At 52.6% G+C, this 10152-nt stretch overlaps 1 protein-coding gene across 7 annotated transcripts in view; it reads left to right on the top strand.

Moving 5' to 3' along the window:
• The first annotated feature begins 656 nt into the window (after positions 1 to 656).
• SGMS1 (sphingomyelin synthase 1) overlaps positions 657 to 10152 on the top strand; it is a 96164-nt gene continuing 86668 nt past the window's right edge. For 5 of the 7 annotated variants that reach the window (XM_077183432.1, XM_077183435.1, XM_077183431.1 and 2 more), the window contains exon 1: positions 657 to 805. The gene's annotated coding sequence lies outside the window, so the exon portion shown is untranslated. The remainder of the gene's footprint in view (positions 806 to 10152) is intronic. The other 2 variants (XM_077183429.1, XM_077183436.1) reach the window with 2 other exon arrangements.

The raw sequence follows: 10152 nt of genomic DNA, 5'->3' as shown, positions 1-10152 counted from the left end.
CAGTTCTGGTCCCCAGTCCAGGAAGGACCTGGAGGGGCTGGAGCCCCAGGAGGGGCTGAGGGAGCTGGGCAGGGGCTGAGCCTGGAGCAAAGGAGGCTCAGGGGGCCCTTGTGGCTCTGCACAACTCCCTGCCAGGAGGGGACAGCCAGGGGGGGCCGGGCTGTGCTGCCAGGGAACAGGGACAGGACAAGGGCAAAGGGCCTCAAGCTGGGCCAGGGGAGGCTCAGCTTGGACAGCAGCAGCAATTTCTGCATGCAAAGGGTGCTCAGGCCTTGGCAGGGGCTGCCCAGGGAGCTTTGCAGTGCCCAGCCCTGCAGGTGTCCCAGCAAGGGCTGGAGGTGGCACTCAGTGCTCTGGGCTGGGGACAAGGTGGGCACTGGGCACAGCTGGCACTCCATGGGCTGGCAGGGATTTTCCAGCCTCAGGGACCCTGGGATTCTGTAAAACACAGCGAGCAGCGGGCTGGTGCTGTGCTGGGCAGGGGAGGCTGTGGATCCCTCCGGGAACGGGGAATGGGGATGAGAATGGGAAAGGGAATGGGAATGGAGATGGGGATGGGAAAGGGAATGGGAATGTTGAGGCGCAGCGCTCCCCGGCACGGCGGGACGGGCACAAGATGGCGGCCGGGATGACACGGCGGTCACGTGGCGTGCGGTGCCCCCGCCCCGCCCGCGGCCGCCGCACGGGACACGGCAACGGGGTACTGGAAACGGGACACGGGCAGCGGGCTGGAGCCGCCGCACCGCCCGGGGACCCGCCCGGCGGCCGCACCCACCCGGCCCGCAGCGAGCCGCGGCTCCGCACGGTGAGTGAGCGGCGAAGCAGCGGCCTCCGGCTCGGCGCAGGCCCGCGGGTGGCAGCGGGACGGGACACCGGCGGTGACAGCGGGGACGCGGCCGCCGCCGCCCCAGCAGGGACGTGCCGCGGCGGGTTCCGGCTCCTCATCCCGGCGGCGGCCCCCGCAGGATGCGAGGAGAGCTCCGGCCCCCGCAGGCTCCGGGGGGGCTTCGGGCGGCTCAGCTCGGGGGTGTGACAGAGCTCCGACCCCGCAGCACGGGCGGATCTGGGCCCCGGGCGCACCGCGAAGGTGCGGTCTGCTCTGCCCTGGCGAGCCTGGGAGCCCAGCCCGGAGCTGCGGCCATGGGAGCCCAGCTCGGGCTGCGGCCACGGCAGCTCCGGGAGCCCAGCTCGGGGCCGTAGCCGCGGGAGCCCACGGCAGCTCCGGGAGCCCAGCTCGGGGCCGTAGCCGCGGGAGCCCACGGCAGCTCCGGGAGCCCAGCTCGGGGCTGCGGCCACGGTGGCTCCGGGAGCCCAGCTCAGGGCTGCGGCCCCGGCAGCTCTGGGAGCCCAGGTCGGGGCTGCGGCCCCGGCAGCTCTGGGAGCCCAGGTCGGGGCTGCGGCCACGGGAGCCCACGGCAGCTCTGGGAGCCCAGCTCAGGGAGCCCACGGCAGCTCGGTGCTGTGCCCGGGGGAGCTCTGCATCCCCGGTTCGGGGGCCGCAGCCCTTCACGGGGAGCTGCGGGTCCCCGAGCTCGTGGGGCCGCAGCGGGTCCCGGGGGAGCTGCGGGAGCCCGAGCCCGGGCGGTTGCAGGTGGTTCTGGGGGAGCTCTGCAGCCCCCTCGGCCCCTGGAGAGGCTCTGTTCCCTTCAGCCCGGTCAGGTCTGTCCCTCCTCCGCAGGGTGCTGGAGTGTCGGGTCTGGTGCTCCCTGCCCCAGAGACTCTGGGGGACACCTGCCCCTAGCTCAGGTGGCGGTGTGGGGCTGAGCCCGCTCCCCTCAGCATGGGGGCTCCGGTCCCTCTGCTTGCTGGCATGCAAAGGCAGGGTGCTCCCTGCTCCAGAGGGAGCTGGAGGCATCTGCTGTGAGTGCGAGCAGCTCCATCCCATCCCCATTGGGGCTGTGCTGCCTCGCTAGGTTTGTGGGGTGGCAATGGGACGATGGCTTTGTCCCCCTCTTGGTGATGAACAGAACGGGGATGAAAAGGAGAGACTTCTCCATCACGGGCACCCTGGCAGGAGGCTGTGCTCCCTGTTTGCTCGTGGAATGGTTTGCTGATTGCCTGGCTGCAGTATTTGGATTTTTCACGGTGTATAAGGCATGGGGCTGTCTTTGTACTGTGTTCCTGCTGGAGGCCCTGTTTTGATCAAGGTTTCTAATTTATTCTGTCTTGTGTGAAAACCTCATTAAAGAGTGCCTCGGTGCCTTCAAGGCACCGTAAATACACGGAGTGAGGGTGGGAAGAGAGAGAAAAAGATGATTATTTGTAAAAAAATGGGAGCTCTGCCATATTGACATGGTGCTGCTGAAGCTTGCTGATGCAGGCAGCCTCTCCTAGCAGAGCAGCACCGGGATGTCGATGAACGTCCTCGTGTCACTTTGGCTGATGGTGCAGCCTGGTGTGACAGCAGCATTTGTAGTGATGCCTTCAGACTCCCTTCTCCCCCAGGTCCACATGGCTGAAAATGTGTTGTTTTTTTTTTTTTTGGCTTCTGTGAAGCAGTGCAAAACACAGAAGCAGTGCAAACCACCTGGCTGAAGTCAGTAGTGGAGGTGGTGCTGTGAATCTGGGTGGATTTGGGCTTGGCTGTGGTTTTTTTGGGGAGTGGATGCTGTATTGGGGGTTGCATCCTGATTTGTTTGTGTGGTATTTTGTGGGTGTTAAAATTGCTTCAGCTTTGTGAAGTTGTGTGGAGTTTGGAAAGAGAGGGCAGTCGCCCTGGTTGGTGGCAGACAAAAAGTAAAGGCTGCTTTTAAAATATGGGTAATGAACCTCCTCTAACTCCAGAGAGATTGCTGTGATTTTTCTGAGTTTTTGGGCATGTGGAGCAGAACTAAATTCAGCTCAGATGCCTTTAGACTGTGTTTGTGATCTGTGCAACAAATGGTGATTCCCAAATTATTACGCTTCTTTCTCCTTCCACATTATCAACCTGGGAACAGCGTCTCTCATGTTAATTAGCTTTAATTGTGACACAAATTTAATAAATCCAAGTAGGTGGATGATTTTCTGGACTTGGAAGCGTTATAGATATTATTTGACTGCTTAGAGTTAATGGTTAAAAGGCAGTGATTTGTTCTTTTCCATGGATCTCATTGCTTCTCTCAACACTCATCAAGCTTGAATAGGTGCTGCTTTTAATTAGATAATTCTTGAGTTCCCTTGAACTGGACCTGTGCACTGTGGGTGATGGTGACTTAAAAGTTCTTCCTTCTTCTGGTTGCTGCCTCTGTGCATCATTCAACATTGGTTAATTGGTGCACTAAATATGGGTGGCCTGGGACTTACTCAGATTTAAAAGCAATTTCAGCCTGGCCGTAAGGAATGGTTGCGGAATTAAAGGCTTTTTAATTGGGGCAGCAGGACATCCTGTAAGGGAAAAAAAAAAAAAAAAAAGAAATATTTCTATTGCTCAGAAATAATCCAGCCCCTTGTTGGAGAAAGGGCTTGTTTGAGTAATAGAATAAATCCATATAGCATCATCAGAGAGTGAAGGAGTGTTGCACCCAGGCCTGAAGGCTGCTTTTGTTGGCCATGGCACGAGGTCCCTGTTTCCTGGGGAGGTTTGCAGGGACTGGTGGAGGGCAGGAGGGATTTCTAAGGCTGCCCAGCCAGGTAGGTCCAGGCTGTTCTTTGCTGAAGTGGAGCAGAGCACCTGATGCTATTTCAGTCGTGATTCAAGTGCAGCACATCAAACCCAACTGTTCGGCTCTGAAGTGGAGCTGAGCTTAAAAGGAGCTCAAAAACCGGATTTTTTTAGAGGTTTCTTGGATCTGGTGGTCACAAACTGAGCTCCCAGGTACTGGCAGTGCTTTCCAAAGGATTTTTGGTGTCATTGGAGGTTTTTTGGGCCCAGGGCACCAGTACACAGAGAAGGACAGGAGCCCTCTGGAAGGGCTGATATTCTGCATGGAATCTCCAGCTTTTACTATAGCTTGAATTCCCAAAGTGTGTGGTGTGACAGCATTAAGTTAATTATTAAATCCTGTCCCCCTCCTTCCCCAAAATGCTGGGGGAAATGCAGAAGACTGAGGAATGTGTGAAACCTACCGGCTTTTTGAGATGATTTCATCCCAGTCATATTTTATTGAAAATCTGCTTAGCAGAGGTTTGGTGCAGGTAACTTTGCCTTTTCATGGAAGAGCATCCATCCTGATAAACTGCCAGGTGTAACTGTGTAGTGGGGCTTGGTGGAAGGTGTCCCTGCCCATGGCAGTGGGGTGGAAAGAGAAGAGGGTCTTTAAGGTGCCTTCCAGCCCAAACCATTCTGGGATTTAAACATCTCTAAAATATTTGTTTGTGTTGTTTCTCGTCTTATCAAATGTGGTGTTGTAGTTGAGGGGAGGAAAAACCCCCCAAATTCTTGAAAGTAACCCATGAGCTTTGTTCTGAAAGTCCTTGATCAAGAGCTGGAAAGAGAAAACTTCCTTTGGAGACTGTAACATGTTTCTTAAAGAAATGCAGTTATGCTGTTGCTGGGCTTTACAGTTGACTCATCCAAAGCAGGGGAGGAAATCTCGAGTGGGGCAGATGTCCTGGTGATGTTTCCTTTGTGTGCTGCTGCAGTCCTGCTCTGCTGCCCAATTACACATCCATAATCAAAGAAAACCACTAATAAATCCTTATTGGGAAAGCATCTTCCCTAGATTTTGCCTGATTTGCTAATTTGCTTAGATTTAAATGCCCAACAAAATAAATCTCCCTCTGTTTAGAGCCACACATGCTCTTAACACATTTTTTTCTCTCTGACTTGCCAGCCTGGTCTGCCTTGTGTCTCCCTGCTTTTGAAACTGCTCGAAGGCAGCTTTTTCTGTTTAAATGGAACTAAAGCAAAGCATATTGCCAGTTAGGAAACAAAAAAGGAATCTCTGAAGTGCAGTAGCTTTGGGTTTTTCTAGTGCAGGAAAAGTGGCAGCTTCCTTAGCAAGCAGGGTGAGGCAGAGGTGTGGTAGCAGAGTTCCTCAGGTGGCTTTGCTGGGCTGGCTCTTTGGGGTGCTGTGGGCACTGTCACATCCTCATCAGCTGTGTGGGACAAGGCTTGGGAATTTTATCCCTGCTCTCCTCTGTGTCTGGGGAACAACAAACAGTGGGGCTGTGCTGTCTAAGCCTTCAGCAAAAAAAGGTGGAAAGAAACTGAAGTAAAACCAGGTAAATCCTGTCTGAAGGACTGAAAGAGCCTTAAAATTGCCCCTTTCTGAGCAGGTGGATCTGGAGATGAGAGCTTTTGCAGCCTTGGCTTAAGAAGGGTTTTTCATAGCTGCCATCTCCTCCTGTCCACTGCAGCCTACTCCTTTAATTTCCTTTACTAAAAAAGAGCATTGCAATTGGGAGTGTTTTACAATTTCCCTTGCTGGTCCATTAGTGTATTAGCTTAGCTCCGTGTGTGTTGAATGCCACTAAATGTCACTTGCAAATTTAATGTTGGGAGCACTGAGATTTGTGCTAATTGAATTTAAAGTCTTATACTTGAATTTGTTAAAATGGCAGAGGCAGACAATTGAAATGCTTTAATGGGAGAGTGGAGGAGCACTTGCAAATCTGCTCTTAAGAGAGAATGAATCCACCAGTGCATTTGTGTAGATGGAAGGGGAGACCCTGAGCAGACAGATCAGGGTTTGATGGGGTTTTAGTGTCCCTTTGTACATTGGTGACAGCTGGCAAGATGCACTATGTTGAAAGTCTTAATGCTTGACGTCTGCTCAGGGTCATTGTTGACACCAACTTAACCTTAAATACTTCTGTAAAAATGGTAAAGACCATTGAGCCTTTCAGTGCAATTGAAATTCCTGCTTCTCCAGCCATAGTTTTAGGTGCTGCTGGGGAAAGGTTAATTGTTTGGGCTGTTGGTCTTTAAACTCAGTTGTCTGTGTCTGTCTTCTGGGGTTTTTAGTCAGGATATTAGCAACTTCTGCACCTGAGAATTTGCTGTTCTGGTTGGGGCTGGGGTGGTTTTTGTTTGGTTGATGTTTTCTGTATTTGTGGGGTTTTTTTTTAATTGTTTTTTTCCTGTAAAACAAAAACTGTGTCAATAAACACTTATTTATTCTTAACTTCAGCCAAATACCCAAGGACTGGATAGGCACAAAAAGGAGACCCTACTGCTGTGCTTTTTGTGAGATAAAGTGTTAAAGAAATAACCCTGGCTTGGAAAAGAGTCAGAAAGCTTGGTCCTTGGCTTTCCAAGTGTGTAAATATGTGCTTCCCTAGATAGCACAGTGCTTTTAAGAAGTTTGTCTGGAAACACTTCCATTAAATCTCCTGATACCAGGCTTTGACCTTCTGCCACTGAGCTGGCATTTCATACAGGCTCCTGGCATGAGCTCTCCTGCCACTTTCAAGTAAAATCTTATCAGGCATTGAAAAGTTTGACTCTGCAGTTGAGCACTGTGCCAAAGCTGTAAAAGCCCTATTTGTACACAAAATGGATTTTTGCTTGCTAGGAGGGCTGGGGTAGTGCTTCAGTAACTGCAGGAATGGCTTTGAATCTACATAGTAATGAAACAGCTCCATCAAAATCGAGTGTCTCCTCCTCTCTCAGCCCTGCTCTTTGTCTTCTGTGTGTCCCTGCCTGGAGTTTTACACAGCCAGGTTATATTGCTCTGGCAAAATTTCTCAGGGAAAAGTTAATTTAAAGCTGTTTGAAAGGCTTAAAAATGGCTCTGCTCTTAGGATGATGAAAAAGACCTTGAAAGTGCCTTGAGAGTGATTGCTGCTGGAATACCTGCTTGGCCATGTGAATGGTGAGCTGTTCCCAGAGAGAGCACTCCCGGGTGTCCTCCTTCAGTGCTGGCAGCCACCAACGTTCTGAAGTGTCCCAAGCCAGGTTGGACGGAGCTTGGAGGTGTCCGAGGTCAGGTTGGACGGAGCTTGGAGGTGTCCCAGGCCAGGTTGGATGGAGCTCGGAGGTGTCCAGGGTCAGGTTGGACGGAGCTTGGAGGTGTCCAGGGTCAGGTTGGACGGAGCTTGGAGGTGTCCGAGGCCAGGTTGGACGGAGCTTGGAGGTGTCCGAGGCCAGGTTGGACGGAGCTTGGAGGTGTCCCGGGCCAGGCTGGACGGAGCTCGGAGGTGTCCCGGGCCAGGCTGGACGGAGCTCGGAGGTGTCCCGGGCCAGGCTGGACGGAGCTCGGAGGTGTCCCGGGCCAGGCTGGACGGAGCTCGGAGGTGTCCCGGGCCAGGCTGGACGGAGCTCGGAGGTGTCCCGGGCCAGGCTGGACGGAGCTCGGAGGTGTCCCGGGCCAGGCTGGACGGAGCTCGGAGGTGTCCGAGGCCAGGCTGGACGGAGCTCGGAGGTGTCCGAGGCCAGGCTGGACGGAGCTCGGAGGTGTCCGAGGCCAGGCTGGACGGAGCTCGGAGGTGTCCGAGGCCAGGCTGGACGGAGCTCGGAGGTGTCCGAGGCCAGGCTGGACGGAGCTCGGAGGTGTCCCAGGCCAGGCTGGACGGAGCTTGGAGGTGTCCCAGGCCAGGCTGGACGGAGCTTGGAGGTGTCCCAGGCCAGGCTGGACGGAGCTTGGAGGTGTCCCAGGCCAGGCTGGACGGAGCTTGGAGGTGTCCCAGGCCAGGTTGGACGGAGCTTGGAGCAGCCTGGGACAGTGGAAGGTGACCCTGCCATGGCTGGGGGTGGCACTGGTTGGGTTTTGAGGTCCCTTCCAACCCAAACCATCCTGGGATTCTGTGCTGCAGCAGAACTCAAACCCCACTTGGTTTAACTGGGAAGGAAAATCCAGCATTGTGGGTGAGCTTTGCCCCTTGCAGGGGCTGCCAGTGGCCTGTGGGATGTTGAATACATTTTTAGTGGAATAAGAAAGTAACCCCCACTTAGAGGAAGGGAGAGGAACAGCCATGTTCCAAAGGGCTGAGTTTTAGGGTGCTCAGCAGAGGCAGTGGTGGGGAGGTGATGCCCAAAGCAGAGCTGTGAGCAAGGCAGGAGGGGACAGAGGAGGGTGAGTGCAAGCACGTGAAGATCCCTGCTAAATGACTCAACAGAACACGTTGTTCCCTTTCCCTGGGTGCTTTTGGGATGGCAGGATCCCTGTTTAATGGAATCATGGTTTTATGGAGGCTCTCCACCCTTTGCCAAAAGCAATACTCACTAATGGGCTGGGGGTTCTTATCTGCTCTCCGTGAAGCACTGCAAAAACCTCATTTTGCAGTAATGAGCAATTACCCACAAATTAACAAAACTCTTTGTCAGATATTGCCTTTGTTTTTGTGCCTGTGCAGTTTCCTAATTCATTTTTTCTCCCTTTCAAAACATAAATAGATGGGTTATCAAAGGCCATTTTAAAAACAAAACCAGGGCCCTAAGCACATTTATCAGAAGGGGATTATTTGAGTTCTGATGGTTTGTTCAGAATTCCTTTGCTTGCAAAAAATTGAGTGTCTGTGCTGAGAAGACACAGACCCATCCAGCCACATGTCTTGTATCCCAGAATTAAAATGTTTTTGAGAGGGAATGCCAGAGTTCAGCCACGGCTTCAGGAAGTGCAAGTGGCTGGGAGGACACTTGTGGAGGTGACAATCACAAACCACAGGCAAATCTAAATTACTTCCTCCTCTGAGCAGGCCTAACCCCAAAGAAATGTCAGGTTTCTCAGAGTCCCACTGGGGTTTGAAAATGCCCAGAGAATGAGATGGGCTGCTTTGGGGAGAGGGATTCCAGGCTGGTGTGGGGCCATACCCTGCAGGCTTGAGTCAGTGCCAGGGGAGCAGAGGGAACCTGAGCCCCAGCTGATACTGGATCCAGGTGCTCCAGATTGATGCACTAAAGGCCATCAGCTGTTTTCTCCTCTGTGCCTGGCCAGCTGAGGTGATGTTCTTAATGAACTACTCCTTGGCTATCTTAATTTCTGACTGCTGCTCCTTAACTCATGGTCCATCAGGGCACAAGTGAATTGAGCAGCATCATTTATAATAACTGTCTGCAGGGAACTTTGCTTGGCCACTTTATTGAGTGGCTGCCAGTCTGAAATCCTTTTATGATTCTTCCTGTTGGACTTCTTGTACTTAATGCAAACAATCTCCTTTAACCTCATAACTTTGTAATCACCCTCACACTGTAATTGTGCTTTAATGCTGCCCATTTGTAGCTGGATATAAGCAAATATTTAAAATAATTGTCCACTCTAGAAAATGTTGATTGATTTCACAGATTGTTTTGCCTTCTGTTTATGAACTCCCTGGGGATCTTGTTTGCATGTTCAGGACATCCATTTAAGTCTTTCCAAGGTAAAAAAGGTTGGAAAGCAGATCAGAAATCCTAGGGAATGCTGTATTTCTTCACATGGTCCCACTGTTCTGGCTATGTGTTGGAATCCAGCCTGCAGGATGTGATGTCATGCTAATCAATTAATGACTTGTGTTTATTTGAAGATTGGATAATAACCCAGGCATGGGATAAGAACCCAGGGAGAGCTTGGCCCTTCTGCTCTGAGCTTCCCAGAAATTGTGACGTGGATCAAGCTTTGCCTGCCTCTGTCTTGCTGCGCTTTTCACCATGAGTATTATGGGGTGGGAGCCTTGTATTCATGTAGAGACACCCTGCCACACCTGGCAGAGGGGCTTGGAGGTGTGTTCCTGACACGGGCAGCTCTGGGGACACGCAGCTCCCAACCTTTGCAAGGCACAGGTTCCAAACTCTGGGCTCACTGCATGTGCAGAACTCATCAGAGATTATCTGGAAGGTCCCTTCCAAGCCAGCATGGGATGGTTCTGTGCTCACTGGAGAGGAGCCTGCTGGATTCCCCAGCCTGTGTTCCTCAGTGAGGCAGTGCTTGTGGTGGCAGGGTGGCTTGTGGCAGGCACAGCCTTCCCAGCCTGGCACCCAGGGGAGGAGGGCACACCTCAGAGCTGTAAAACCTCTGATCACTATCACTGAGCCTCTGCTTTCAGGTGCAGCTTTCATTCAGACAAGCCCAAGGCTGGGGTAAATCTGTTCCAAGTGAGCTTTCTGGGCTGATTTAATTAATGGCTATTAAAGACCAGTCTTTTCTTTGCTCACCTTGGCTTCAGATTCCACATTTAAAGGGTGTTCCAAGAGGTTTTGGGGACAGGCTCTGTGGTTTGCCTGGCAGGATGGGGCCTTATCAAGAGGGAAATAACAGCACTGAGGGAAGCAGCAGCACAGGGAATATCAGTAATGGGCTGCTTTTAGGTCTG

Source organism: Agelaius phoeniceus, chromosome 9 (assembly GCF_051311805.1).
Source record: "Agelaius phoeniceus isolate bAgePho1 chromosome 9, bAgePho1.hap1, whole genome shotgun sequence".
In the NCBI taxonomy this organism is placed as follows: domain Eukaryota; kingdom Metazoa; phylum Chordata; class Aves; order Passeriformes; family Icteridae; genus Agelaius; species Agelaius phoeniceus.
This window is presented reverse-complemented; position numbering and strand designations above follow the sequence as displayed.